This window comes from Callorhinus ursinus, unplaced genomic scaffold, assembly GCF_003265705.2.
Source record: "Callorhinus ursinus isolate GAN/ISIS: 27379988/994484 unplaced genomic scaffold, GSC_fseal_2.0 scaffold9, whole genome shotgun sequence".
NCBI classification, from domain to species: domain Eukaryota; kingdom Metazoa; phylum Chordata; class Mammalia; order Carnivora; family Otariidae; genus Callorhinus; species Callorhinus ursinus.
In genome coordinates this window covers 15,280,704-15,287,481 of record NW_027397071.1, presented here as the reverse complement: position 1 = coordinate 15,287,481, position 6,778 = coordinate 15,280,704, and the positions used below count along the sequence as shown (strand labels likewise).

Here is a 6,778-nt window from a genome sequence, read left to right as displayed (position 1 = left end):
GAGAAATAAAACAAAAGATATGATTGTCTATACAGATAATCACAAAGGATCTTAAAAAAGACTCCCAGAGCTTTAAATATGTACAATCCATTTTATGTCAATATTTTTTGTCAATAATGCTTTTAAAAGCTCTTAAAAATTGCAAGCTAAGAAAGCATATTAATTTGCTCTATGGAGTTGACAATGACTCCTTAAATATTAAAATATATCTCCTAAAGTCCCAGCCAGTTCCTACTGCAGTCCCGCAGTCTCCTACCGCCTCTTTCCTTTCAACATGACAGATGGCGCTGTGTCCTTTGTTTGCCAAGGACTGCCTGGCAGGTGGAATTGCCATGGCCATCTCCAAGACCATGGTAGCGTCCATCAAGTGGGTCAAGCTGCTGCTGCAAGTGCGGCATGCCAGAAGGCCAATCACCACAGATAAGCAGTAGGGAGGGCATTATAGACTGTGTGGCTCATCCCCCTGTGGAGCAGGGAGTGCTGTCCTTCTGGCATGGTAACCTGACCAATGTCATGAGATGCTTCCCCACCCAGGCTCTCAACTTTGCCTTCAAGGATAAAAGAAGCTCTTCCTGGGTTGTGTGGACAAGAGAACCCAGTTGTGGCACTACTTTACAGGGAGTCTGGCATTAGGTGGTACCAGTGGGGCCACATTCTTGTGTTTTGTGTATCCTCTTGATGCTGCCCACACCCATCTAGCAGCTGATGTGGGCAGAGCTAGAGTTGAAAGGAAATTCAGAGGCCTTGGTGCCTGCCTGGTTAAGATCTACAAATCTGATAGGATATAGGGCCTGTACCAGGCCTTAATGTGTCTCTCCAAGGTATTCTCATCTACCCAGCTGCCTACTTTGGTATCTCTGACACTGCAAAGAGCATGCTTCCAGACCCCAAGAATACTCACATCTTCATCAGCTGGATGATCGCACAATCCATCACAGCGGTTGCTGGGTTGACTCCCTATCCATTTGACACTGTTTGTGTCAGTATGATGATGCAGTCAGAACGCAAAAGAACTGACCTCACATACACGAGCATGCTTGACTACTAGAGGAAGATTGCTCTCGATGAAGGAGCCAAAGCTTTTTTCAAGGGTGCATGGTGCAATGTTCTCAGAGGCATGTGTGGTGCTTTTGTGCTTGTCTTGCGATGGAATCAACTAGTTCAGGTAAGTTTTTTACCAAGTTTTTTCCCCTGTGAACAGGCATGTACTATATAACATACCTAGAGTATTTTTGACAGACTATTAGCTGTTTATCAGTGGCAACTATTTACTGGTTCAAAATGGGATGCAATAATATTCATCTGATCCGTTTTTTCTTAAAGCCATTTCCATGATGATGAGACTTAATATATTTTTTATTTCAGTCACTCCTGTTAAATAAATTTGAAGAAATAAAAACGATCTGAAATTAAAAACTGCCTCTTAGAAACAACTACTTTTAGTTTTTTCATAAAGAATATTGATCCATTTTTTTTCAAACAACGGATAGATTCCAAAATTCTTTGTAACTAATTCATTAAAATTGTATGACTAGTCTCTGGGAGTATACTTATCTTCTTATTTTCTATTGAGAAGGCCTGGTATTTAACTAAAGACAATCTCACCCCATAAAGACAAACATTTAAAATGGAGAGTTCTCAATAACATTTCAATTATTTTTTATATAATTTTATTTCAATATAATCTTTTTTTTAAGAATGGCCCTAATTTTTCTTATTAACTTTCTCAGAATGTCACTGATTTCAGTAATTTCATATTCATTTGTAAACTGATTTTTCTTTGGATTTATTTTATGATTACATTACTTGCACACCACCTGTTATAATTGTTTCACTATGGCTTAGTCCCTTTTCCTTTAAGTACTGGGAGTAACTTTGTGTTTAGTGCTCTAACCTTTAGCAAAACCTTCCACCATAATTTGCTAGGGATAAGAGGTAGTTAAGAAATCAGCTTTACATTTGAATACCAAAATTAATTAAATGGACATCAGTAGGATTGTTTTAGAGCATGTGTCCCACATTAGACATCCATTTTCCTAACCAATATTTGTTTATAAAGGTCTACATTTCTCAAGAAAATTGTTAGTAAGTAATGTTTACATCTTCTTAAAGCTATTTTAGTGCTATGACTTCAAATGTTTTCACTCAGTAGGTACCCTAGGGCTCTCTGAACTTTCTAGTGGAACATAGCAATATTTAAGTTTTTGAAAAAGTAACTGAACATATATGGGTAAGTATCAGAACATTACAAGTAAAAGTGAATTGAAGGATGTATCCCTTCCTAATTGTATTATTGAAATGTACAAGAATTCAGGTTTTTTCACAGGCTGTCTAAACTTAATTTTGTAGAGCAATTAACCATCTATTTGTTGCATGAACCACTTCCTTTCGGGTCACTGAAATTATTAGAAAACTCTTTCCTGGAGTGGTGGGGCTCACTTTCTCTCTTTGAATATAACCTACTTAGAGGAGTGAGAGCAATTCTTTATGTGTATATGATAATTTTATAGACTCCATGCAACCTGATTTGAAATAAACTTTTGGGTTTAGACAAACAAATTGTTCATCGTGTCTATTAAATTTTTACCTTACTTTATGAGCTGTAGTTACAGCCTGTTCTTATTCGTATTCACCCTCAGTACTTAAGCCATTATCTTTCACAGTACATGAACCCTGAATTAAGGTGGTATGCAAGTAATGTAATCATAAAATAAATCCAGAATTGACAGGATTGGTCTTTCCTCCCACAATTAGAACTCTACTACTTTGTTTTTGAAGTACATTTTGTCACCTAAGACCTGTGATTCAGGGAAATTAACAGCAACTGTGAAACCATATGCTCAGCCTACAGTAATGAGATAGTAAACACATTTTACTAAAGAAATGCAACACATTTATTCCTCTAGATCTTCTACACTTCAGATAAGTCAGATCATTAAAGATTTAAAATCTAGATGTATTATTCCTTTGTTAAATTAGTTTTATACAACCATGACAGTGTCTATTTAGCCTACACTGAGGAACTAATACCTTACTCTAATTGTTTTAGCAAATCAATTATATAAATCAATAAATATTCCTTGAATCACGTCTACGGGACAGACTATAATGCTATTCACATTTCATGTGCCATATTCTGGGAAACTCCTCAGGGGTAGATTTTTCTCAGTAGTTTTCAGGGCCTGAAAAATATTCCTATATAGAATAAATGACAAGTTTTATGGCTGAATATAATCTGATTAATATAGCTGATTTTGTTTCATTTTTTTCGGATAATGGAATTTGTGACTTACCTCTGGCTAGTGTGAAGAATGTGACAGTGTTTATTTGTACAGTGATCTCACCCCGTGGCTTCATCTTTTTTTCCTCTTGCATCGTAAGTATCTGCATGCACTCGGGGCCTAAGGCAACTCTGACTTGTCTTAGTTCCTTCGCTTCAAAATGGTGACAGAAGAAATTTGAGATGATGTCAATAGGGAGTGTATCAAGCTTGTGACAAGTAGCAGGAGTTGCTGTTAGGAGTCTAAAGGAAACAAATAATGGAGGGGATCGGCAGAGGCTCTGCTGCTGACTCTCATGAGCGGGCATAAATACGTGAGCTTCCTTCAGGGAAGTATAGGGGCTGTTGTTCATGTGTCTTGCCAGTGTAGCTGAAGCCAGATTTACCATATTTTTACTATTCTGCTGTCCATATTTTTAGTACAAGCTCATGTGACTTGAGGAAAGAGGCCCCATCAGGAAGCATGTATCTAAAACCAAAAACTTTCATGACCTCATTTCCTACACTATCAACTATAAACTCCCCAGAAAGACTCTTAACAGCTTTGACAATGCAACTAGATGTTTCACCAATACTTCTTCACCTTTATTTTTAGATATTTTGTAAATATATCACACTCATTTACTCCTTATACATCCATCCATTAATTCAACTGACATGTTAATATTTATTAGTTTTAAGGTAATGGTTATAAAAAACCTGCCATTATGTATATAATGTAACACTGATGGCAGCATCCCTCTTTTACATTATTATTTAGGATTAAAAATGTGAACTTCCTGAGAAAACCAGTAATGCCTAACTCCCAGAGGAGTGACTGGTAGTAATTCTTAAGTCCAAATTAAAATATTTTTATTTTTGTGCTAATGAGCTATTATAAAATAAGAAGAGCCCAGGAAATGTCAATGTATTTAATTTATAAAGATTTTATAATGTTTTATTTTATGTTTACTCTTTATTTTATAATGCCACTTAGATTGCATTTTAGTTCAAACAACTTTGAGGAATTAAAGAATTAAAGTGAAAGTTCATTAACATGTTACTCTGGGGAGACATTTATAAACAAGTTACAATGAACATTATCTATGTTATATTGAACTGCACTGAAAACCAGAACTCACACTTCCAGTAAGTTAGGTCACACTGTTTTATTAAATGAAGATGTATGAATCCTCATGTCAAGATGTTTATTGGGAACCCAGGAAAAAAAAAAACAAAATAAAACAAAACAGAACATCAATTAGCCTCAGTAAGTCCAAGGTGAGACAGGACCAGCTGAGTGGAATGATTATTCATGGCAGCAACTGGGAAATTAAAAAAAAATTCCCAGAAGCTGGGAAATTTAAAGCATTCTCAAAATTTTTCAATTTAAAAAAAATTAAAAATAGTGAGAGAGAGAGAGAGAGCTCTGCAACTCAAAATGTGGTGCATTATAATGACATCATTTGGAAGCATGCAGAATAGCAATACTCCTCCTCCTTACTGAATCCAATGTATTTTTATCAGGACTTCCAAGTAATGTGCATGTACATTAAAGTTTGAGAAACACTGCCATAAGTGCTATGGAGACCAAGACAGAGATTGTTAGCCTCCCATCAAGGACAAATGGACTCCCAAGGAGTAATTGAAGAAAGGTTATGGGCTTATGACTTGTGTATCTCTCCCTTGAAGTGACTTGTTATGGGCTGTTATTGTGTACCTCTCCCTGCCTAGAAATTCCTATATTAAAGCCCCAAGTATCTCAGGATGTGTCTGTATTTGGAAATTGGGTCTCTAAAGAGGTAATAAAGTTAACATGAGGTCATAAGAATGGGCCTTAATCCAATATGAGTGATGTCCTTATAAGAAGAGGAAATACGGCCACTGATGGGTAGAGAGGGAAGAGCATGTGAAGATACAGGGAGAAGACACCCATCTACAAACCAAAGAGAGAGACATCAGAATACAGAAATCTTGCCAACACCTTGATCTCACAGTTCTAGCCTTTGGAACTGTGAGGGAAATAGATTTCAGTTGTTCAAGCCATTCAGTCTCTGGTACTTGTTTGGCTGCCCGAGCAAACTAATACAGGTCTATTCATGAACGTGCAGACAGAGATAGGAATGGTAGAGTACTTCCAGACAAACAAATTAAAGAACTGTCCCTACTTCTAGGTCCAAAGGCAGCTGTTACTGTAGAAAAAGATTCCCTTGGAGAAGCTATCATCTCAAGAAGTTGAATGTAGCTGCCAAAGAATTGTAGGCTGGCAGGAAAGAAGCATGGAGAATAAATATCCACAACACTTAACTACTTCTGTCCTTCAGTGTTCTTGTTTGTCCTGTTGGCTAACTCTACTTGGCAGCCAGAGGGTAAGGGTATTCTGATGATGCAGTTTGTGTAAGTTAGCCTCCTAGGGGAAAGAAACAAAGTAGATGATGATGTGAAGTAGATTGGAAGTGCAACTAGAAATTATGCAGCAGAACCACTTATCTTCCTTCCTTCCTCCCTTCCTTTTTCCCTCCCTTCCTCCCTCCCTTCCTCCCTTCCTTCCTTCCTTCGTTCCTTTGTTCCTTCCTTCCTTCCTTCCTTCCATAAAAATGATCCTCATATTTATGCAGAGTAGGAAAACACCCAGCTAAAAGACTGCTCTTCTAATGTCCTTTGCATCTATCTGTACATAGTCACATGATTAACTTCTCTTTCAGACATGAATAGAAATTGATGGGTGGAACTTCAAGTCATGCTCCTTACAAGAGGATGGAGCTAGCTGGAATGTTCCATTTGCACCCTCCTCCTTCTTCCTGAAGCCTGTAATGGATCTGACTGATGCTCTGACAGCCATGTTGGACCATGGCATGAACTTGCAGTGGAAATTCAGAGCAGATATATGGAAGGGATTTGGGTCTCTGATAACTGTGAAGCACCTCCAGATCCCTGAGTATGCCATTTCGGCATGAGTATTATTTTGATGTGAATGCAATTGAGAATTCACAGACATAGGAAGGGTTTTCTGCCTTCTCTTATCTGCCCAAAAGCTGGGCATAAATTTCCCTTTCAGGAAAGCCTGCATCAGAGAGAGAGAAAGGGACTCTATCACCTCAGATGAGGAGTTGATACCAAGATCAAATTGCATAAGCAGTCCTTACTAAAATAGTTCCTATCTTCCATTAGTTCCTTCATATATTTTCTAGTTACTTCCCCACATATTACCATCCCTTGAAACCCAAACCCCCCTCCCTTTGTTAAAAAGTTATATAAGCCCCCAAATCGAATTTCTTCATTGAGTATCATTTCTTTTCTGTGAACTCCCATGCAGATAAATATTAATAAAAAGTATGTGCCTTTTCTTCTGTTAATTTCTTTTATTAGTTTAATTCACAAGCCCCCAGTTACTAAATCTAAGGTGGTAGGGAAAGGTTTTTCCTCCTGGCAGTATAAAGTTGGGCTGAATTCAAACTGATACAGAGGGGAAGGTGAAGGGAGGCTATTTAAGAAGCTTCACAAAATAATGAATGTATA

At 37.4% G+C, this 6,778-nt stretch overlaps 1 pseudogene; it reads left to right on the top strand.

The window, feature by feature from the left end:
• The first annotated feature begins 274 nt into the window (after window positions 1-274).
• On the top strand, window positions 275-6,216 carry LOC112824301 (ADP/ATP translocase 2 pseudogene; annotated as a pseudogene).
• The last annotated feature ends 562 nt before the right edge of the window (window positions 6,217-6,778 follow it).